General features: G+C 46.4%; 1 protein-coding gene across 3 annotated transcripts in view; it reads right to left on the bottom strand.

Moving 5' to 3' along the window:
- LOC119389656 (carbonic anhydrase 1) overlaps positions 1-8,225 on the bottom strand; it is a 123,873-nt gene that overhangs the window by 45,135 nt on the left and 70,513 nt on the right. The gene's annotated exons all lie outside the window — the stretch shown is intronic.

The raw sequence follows: 8,225 nt of genomic DNA, 5'->3' as shown, positions 1-8,225 counted from the left end.
GACGGCGGCATCAAACTAGTGGTAAAAAAATCATCACTGGATGACGTCACCGTAGACGTCATGATGACGTCACAGATCGACAAAATTTGTGACGTCGCATAACGTAACGTCACCACATGACACCCTTGCTTGGTCAAAGGCGGGCCGGAGGCCACGGAGGCAGTGCAAAACCACGATAGGTGCAGAAAGCTTTCAGAGGGTGGCATGCCAGAATCAACACATCGACTGAGAAGAAAAAGAAGATGGCTTTCGCCTTCGAGTCGCCTTCGGTGACTACATAAGGGATCCTGCGAGTTTTTTTTTCTTTTTTTTTATGGGATTCATGTTGAATGACGGGGCGTGCGAACATGGACACAAGGGGGAGGTCACGACAACACAAATGCCGGCGCTCGAGTTGTTCCGACTTCTCTCTGGGTCCGCGTTCGCACGCCCCTTCTTTCAACAGTAAACTTCCCTTCAAACCCGGTAGGCGTTTAAAGAACAAGTAGCGCTAACAACGCGTTCCTGCTGCAGAAGGAAGACAACATCGTTGGTGTCGAACCGTTTCTGCTATTCTACACACAAAGCCGCCCGAATGGGCCAAATCACCACGGTACCGAAATAAACAACGGCTGCGCCCGTTTACGAACACAAGCTAGTGTCGGGTGTTTCTCGCAATGATAATGTAAGCAAACGGAACGAGACCAGAGACTCGATCCGCGAACAGGAAGAGTTCGAAACGGACGTGCTTTCGCGAAGCGCGCATACACCCCGGCGCACCCCTTTGAGGCCGGATCAAAAATAAGCTGTCGCCTTCGAAATAAACATCGTCTCCCGCTCCCGATGACTGCTCATTTGTGTATACTGGGAACCCTGGAGCTTCGGATTCGGCTCGCTACGAATATATACAGCGATATCAACGGCCGATTGGAGCGTTTAAAGCCGCGCTGCCCATTCGCCTGGAAATAGCATGCACCCCGACTGGCATGCCATGCCGCGATGGCGCCAGCCGGCCCTTCTTGCATGATGGGGGGCGCTCCGCAAGCTTTTACGATACCGATCGTTCTCTTCAAGTTTGGGACGTGCATGATTGCCACTGCCATGGCATTTGTCTCTGCTTGCCCCCGACAATACGTAAAGGTAAATTGTTGGGCTTCACTGAAGCAACAGGGCAAAATAACAATTACCGACAGCGTGGTAGCACTTTTGTGAAGTACAGGCTATCTCCGCAGCTAAGGTGGTAGTTTCCTTAATATTTTTACTTCTTCTAATTGGTCTAGTAATTATTCTGCAGAAACACGCAGGTCGAGAGTTACCGAATGGTTGGCAATTGGGTATTCATGCCGATGACGTCTGTTAGTTCGATTACCAAACTATACTTTTTTTACTATAGAAATCACAATGTCACTTCTCAGAAAAGTGATGCCTGTTGCTTGGACTTTATTATACGTTCATTTGGCTGTATTTAAATTCTTAAGCATGTTCACTCTGGCCTCCTATTGCCCTTCACGGCGGGGAAAAATATGGTGGTGCGCTTACGTTGGTGAAAAATGCGGTAGGTGGTTCTTCTCGGTAAGAATAGAAAGCTGGGTCGTTTGGTGAAAGTTCTTGAATATATTTGAAAACCAGCGCAAAAACCGACACTACCATAAGAATGGTGGCGTGTCCCTTCTATATTTCTTGTGTCCGCGCTGGTTTATGCGCTGGTTTTCAAGGTTCTTCTCGGGGCTGTTCGACCGTCACGTTGGCTTCGTTTACTTCATCATTGTGCTGACGCTGCAGGAATGTCCATGCCAAGCAGCGTCCATTTTTCGTATGCTCAACTAACCGCGACTGTCGTCTAGCCGTCTCGGTCCTTTCTTGTGCATAGGCGTCATCAATTACGGACTCAAGGAAAATCATAAACGTTTTTGTTTTCTACCCGGCCGTTTTTCACTGTCTAGCTAGTCTCGGCAAGGATCTCGGTTCTCGCTGCTAGTTCGTCTCGCACGTTCTAGTTTTCGAAACGAAGCTCTCATATAGCTACCTATATTTCGTACAGTTCATCTCCACTTTTCATCGGTACTAAATATTCCCTAATCGCAACCCCGATCTAGAGAACGATAATCCTTCCTTCAGACGATTGCTTATGTTAAGCCGTACCTTGCTTGACACCCTGACGCCAACCAAACCATATCTCACTTACCAACTACCCACGTAAAATGGGTATAAAAAAGCGAAGCAGCCACCGCCGGAAATTGCAGTGCCTCACAGTGCGACACCCCCCCCCCCTTTCATTTCACACGCACACTCACTCACTCACTCACTCACTCACTCACTCACTCACTCACTCACTCACTCACTCACTCACTCACTCACTCACTCACTCACTCACTCACAAACACACACACACACACACACACCCACACACACAACACACACACACACACAACCACCCACAAACACACACACACACACACACACACACACACACAACACAACACACACACACACACACACACACACTAGCGAGAAATGCAGCCCCGCATTCGACAATAGACTACTTTACGACGCGAATATTATCTCCCCGCCATATCAACCTAAAATGGAAAGGAATAACTAATCCTCGGTGAATCATTTGCAGGACGGCCAGATGCGTAGTTAGGCGGCGTGCGGATTAAACAAAATGTTATATGGCGACGCTTTTCGCCGAAACGAATCTTCAAGGTTAAAACCTCGTCTTTTGGGCGTTTATATAGGGGAGACGAAAAAAAAATGACAAGAAAGGAAAGGTAACGCGCGCATACTCTCGCGCGTTGGCAGGCACGCCAATGCGCGCGCGCGTTACTTGCCCTCCTGACGTGCTGCGGACTCTCTTAATCTTGATTTGGTCGCACGGTGCGCGTGTGCGGACGTTATAGGCGCGCATATCATCCCGAAGATTCCAGACAGGAAGGCCAAAAAAGAAAAAGAAAAGAAAGGGTGTTGGACGTATTTACTATTACTTTTTCTCTCGGCGCGCGTGCACTTACTCTTTTTCGCGGACATATAAATTAAAGACCTGAGTACAGATATACGGCGTAAAATCCCCAAACCGGAAAATCCGCAATACAGATATCGAACGCGGAGGAGACGGCGCCAATAGGTGAATGGCGTGCCCCGCATGCATAATCGGTGCCAAGGGCAGTGGGGCGGCGGCTTCGTACGGCCGGTGCCGCATTTGCGTTTTGGAATGAAGAAAAAGAAAAACCGAGAATAATTTAAGATGAAAAAAGAAAAGGAGACGCTATAGAAGAAAGAAATGGGCGATTAGGTAGCACAGTTTTGTATGTTTGTTTTTTCGTGAAACCAGCTGCACACACCTCGAAGGCGGATAAGTTACAGGAAGAGATCACGATTCGTTTTGCAGTATGCGAAATTCCATTGGATCACGCTCGCATGCACAACACTGACTCCTGTTACTATGCGTCGTACTCGTATTCTTTCCAGAAGGCCGTATAAGCGCTACTAGGCTTCCTGCGATCTACTGACCTATTTGAGCGACTTTAACGTGTGTGTGTCAATGTGTGTTTTTTAAAAATCTTTTATCTTTTATCCCTCTCTCTCATATCCCCTATTTGCCCACCCCAATGCAGGGTAGCATACCGGATACTACCGGTATACTACCATCTGGTTAACCTCCCTGCCTTCCTCTTCTCTCTCTCTCTCTCACTCTCTCTCTCTCCTGTTACTGTATACATGGCCAAGGCTTCATTGTGTAGATGAAAGTCGACTTACATGTGATTTTGATGGACGCGGAAAAAAACACCAAAACTATTTTTCGGTGGGGTATAACGGCCGCTGGCAGATACGGCTCGAAAGAACAATGTACAGTCGGTGTCACAGGTTTAGAGACCAGGAGCTGAGAAAAACTTTGAAATTATCGGTAATTTGTGACTGTATTCGGTTGAACTGCACAGTTCCCGATTTTTAGTTGGCTTTAGAACAGGCCGGAAATATAAATTCGAGGCTGCCTGCCGAAGAAGTGGGAATATAGTCAGCTTTCTCTTGTGTCTCGTGGTCGCTAAACTTTTGACGATGACTGTGCAAGAGAGAAGAGCGTTGCCTGAATGGTTGTCTCTCAATTGATGATTGCGCAAACTAATATATGGTGATGGTCCGAGAAATATGGCGCTATCTTCTTTATAGGAAGGCTGAAGAGTATAATAAATGAATTTTCGGAAGTGTTGTAGTCGCAACTAAATTTTCAACTGATCTTAGAAAGCGACTTTCATAGCTATCTGCAAGTCCCCTTATTAATAACAGATCAAACGTGAGAAGGTCGCAACGGTCTCATAGAGCAGTAGTCTTACAGAAGAAAGCGCCACCATGAATATACAGTTGAACTGAGAATGGTTGCGGCGTGGTTTAGTGGGTGTTGCACACGTGAGGAGTGGTGCAGCGCGAAAGAAAATGACGGCGACAAAATATGTCCGTTTATATATATGGTGGCGACGGTGCTCGACAGATGAGCCAAAGGTCGCGGGTTCGAATCTCTGTGGCGGCGGCCACATTTCAATGGAGGCGGAATGCTCGAGGCCCGCCTACTTAGATTTAGGCGCTAGGGATGGTCGATTAAAATTTTTAATCGATTAATCGTTAATAGTTAATCGATTTAGCCTTTAATCGATTAATTGCTTTCGGTGAAATCTTTTAATCGATTAATCGACATTTTTAATGGGTGCTTTAAAACCGACATATCTTTGTTTGAGAGGCATCGTTCGTGTTTAATATGGGCCCAAATCTTTTTATTAGACGCGTTGACGATCCAAAATTCCCACTTTCGAAAGTGTCCGACGACGGGCCTCTTGTGTCCCAGTGTGACGAAAAATTCACCACTTTCGCACACTGAACACAAGGGGCCCGTCGTCGGTGGGTGATGTCGCGGATTCAAGCATCTGTAGGCCATCATTCCCGGACTATTCGGCAGCAGGTCGCATTTTCTCGAAGCCTGCATACTCGAGCTCATCGAACCGGAGGCGCGTTCGGGGACCACACTGGTTGGAAAGTCGCAGTTGAAACATGCAGTGCGGCGGGGGTGAGGAAATCCCGAGAAAGGTAAAGAGAGACGAGGATAAATTAAGTAAGACGCTCCCCTCTAGTAAGCAGGCATCTTTTCCTCGGTTTGTCAGTTAGATATTGTGGAAGCCCCTACATAATTGCGGACTGACGCGATCTTTTCTTGAGGTCATAGCCCTCAAGAAAAAGACCTTGTGATTACACAGAAATATACTGGTCTCAAACAGACCATCCGTACGGCAAGTGCGGGAAATAGAAGGAAAGAAGATTACATTAGGGGCTCGTTTTTCTTTGTTAGACACAATATAATTAGAACTAACAGACAATATTGCCAAGAAAAAGTATAGGGGGTGTTATTTGTAATAATTGGGATATAAATCTGAAGAAAGTAAAGTGGACGGAAAGATAACTTCGCCGGAAGGGACCGAACCTGCGACCTTCGAATAACGCGTCCGATGCTCTACCATTGAGCTACGGCAGCGGTCATCCCCCGTCCACTTCATAGGGTACGCATGTGTATTTAAATCTAGGAGTGTTAGTCAGCGCCGATCGCAGCCATGGCGGCGAGTGTGGAACACTCTTTTCTTGCCTTTTGGCGTCACGTAGCTAGTGACCTTTTTTTTACGAGCTGGCAGCTGATCAATAATCCCTCGCATACTACCTGAAGGCATCATGTCTGCGAGAACGAGACCTCGCTATGAATGAAGAAAGAGATTACTTTTAGGGGCTCGTTTTTCTTGTCGGCACAATATTAATCTACGAACTAACAGACAATAATGCGAAGGTAAGTATAGGGGATGTTAAGGGTGTATGACACCCTTTAACAGTTAGTTCTAATTAATTAATGGGGAAATAGAGTGGCATGAGTTTTTGCCTCCCGGCCGAAAAAACAGCAGCTGCGCCAGTATACTCCGCAGGTTTCACCTGATCTTTGCCGTAACACGGCGCCACTCACACCTTTTCAATCGTGCGTACATCCTAACTGTGAGCGCTATCTAGTGTACCAGACATTACAACATAAATTGCGCGATTGTCACAGCAGAAGACGGGGGCCTCTAGCTGAAAGCTGTATTTCTCCCTAAATACGCGACCATGCAGTATTACTAAGTGCTTCAGGTCACTTAATTCTTCAATAGTAATGCACTGGATGCTAGACGTTTCGGTAAACCGACGCGTAAAGTTGCGGATTACATAAAGGGTCTAGAAACCCATTTCACAATTCGCGAGTGCGCATTCCTGCGCTACATTTTCTCTCACTAATGGCAGCAACTTTCTTCGCTTTCAAGTGGAGACGAGGTCGTAGTTGCACGTGCTGGCGTTTGTCTTTATGCGTGTTCGTGTCATGAGAGCCGAGTCTACACTTTCCGCGTCCAGCGCAAGCAAACCGCGCTTGAACACTCTGTTTGAAGAAGTGACTAGCTGCCATTAATTGGCTAACTGCATCGTAGAAACCTGACTCAACAATTATGAAAATGGTAATATATACCTATAAGACGACAGTTGGGCTAGTTGGTATACAGAATAATAAAAGATGGTTACCTAGCGTCCTTCTCCTCTTTACGCTAGCCAACAGTGTCTTATTATGTATATACGGATTACCTAAACATCTCCCCATCATCGTACTTCATCACTCTTTTTCCCCCGTTGCGTTTTCCCCGGTGCAGAGTAGAAGGCAGGGGCGTACTAGCTCGGGCCACCCTCTCTGCCTTGTAATATATTTTCTCTCTCTCTTTCATTGGTAAACAATATTTTATTTGCTAAAGAGTAAACAGAACGGCACTAAGAACCAGTGAGGAAATAAGCAGCGCATATTACAATGCCGCACTTACACAAGAATCGAGTAAAATCTGAGGGTTGAATAAAATACAAAGAAAGTTTCGATAGACACTACAGGTGACGAAAACTACTCGTTTATCAAATGTAAGCAGACATGCGTTTGTGCGGCAACACGATGACAACAGCGCGGCCAAAAAACAAACACGAACAAAATAAGCTACAGACGATGCGCTGGCACGTATGAAATTTACAGAAAAGATAAACTTCTCTTTTGAAAGTTTGGCGAATCCACGTGCTGCTTACTTTCTCAACAGTCCCCTTTTTTGTTTTGTTTCATGGGGTGCTGCTTCCGAACCACATGCTTTTTTTTTCTCTACTGGCGAAGAAATGTCAGTTGGCCCGAGATGCTCGGGCGACAACCGACACCTCCTTTGGGTCGCCACACATCCCAGCATGCGAAAAAAGGCGCTCGGATGCTACTGACATTGCAGAAATTGGCAAATACTCTATTGCAACGTCAAACACATGATCAAGGCCAGTTCGCATGCTGTGCCAACTCTCAAGTGAATTCGGATTGGAGCGGCGATCGACTACAGGGTTACTATTGTATGTCTTGAACTGAGAAGGCATTTAGTTCATCGGATCGTACTCCAGTGCCACGCAGTTGCGTAGAAGTGCGCGATCGACGGCATCCCAAAGAGAACCATAAGAAGTAGTAGTATTCGGCTTTGCAACTTCCTGCGTCAAGGATAGCCTTCAGGGTCTGCGTCTCAGGATAGCGCGCCTCGCACTCATGCGCTCCGGCCAAGGGGCGAGGTTGGGGGGGCGGGAGTGGGGGATGCCGTAATCGATTAATCGAATAGTTTTAATCGATTAATTCGATTAATCGAAAGACACAAATCGATTATGATTAATCGATTAATTGTGGACCTTTAATCGATTAATCGATTAATCGTTCATCGATTTTACCATCCCTATTAGGCGCATGTCCAAGAACCCCAGGTAGTAGAAATTTCCGGAGCCCTCCACTGCAGACTCACATCGTGATTTGGGACGTGACGTAAAACTCGGAAAATTGTTATTGTGTTTTTTTTTTATATATATACAGTGGTCTCCGTACGATCATTTACGTCGGCAGTGCGGGTCTGTCTCCTTCGTCGCTTGACGTTTGTTCCGTTTCGCTCTCCACCACTCCACCAGTTCAAAGGTCTCGGCCTTCGCACTGGACGTGACAACGTGAGAAAAACGCCGCGATCTCTTCACCACGTGCTGTAAGTGCCAGAACCAACCTCGGCGCGCGCATATACTTCGCATACAAATTCATGCAGCATCATTACGCATATCGAATGATTTTTTTTTTTACTTTACCTTTCTGAAAAAGTGAGCATTACTTTTCTATCTGCATGGTTGTCGAGCCAACACTTAGCTCAACA

The sequence above is a fragment of the Rhipicephalus sanguineus genome, chromosome 4 (genome assembly GCF_013339695.2).
Source record: "Rhipicephalus sanguineus isolate Rsan-2018 chromosome 4, BIME_Rsan_1.4, whole genome shotgun sequence".
Classification (NCBI taxonomy): domain Eukaryota; kingdom Metazoa; phylum Arthropoda; class Arachnida; order Ixodida; family Ixodidae; genus Rhipicephalus; species Rhipicephalus sanguineus.
Note: the sequence above shows the minus strand (reverse complement) of the source record. Positions and strands in the feature narration are given on the sequence as shown.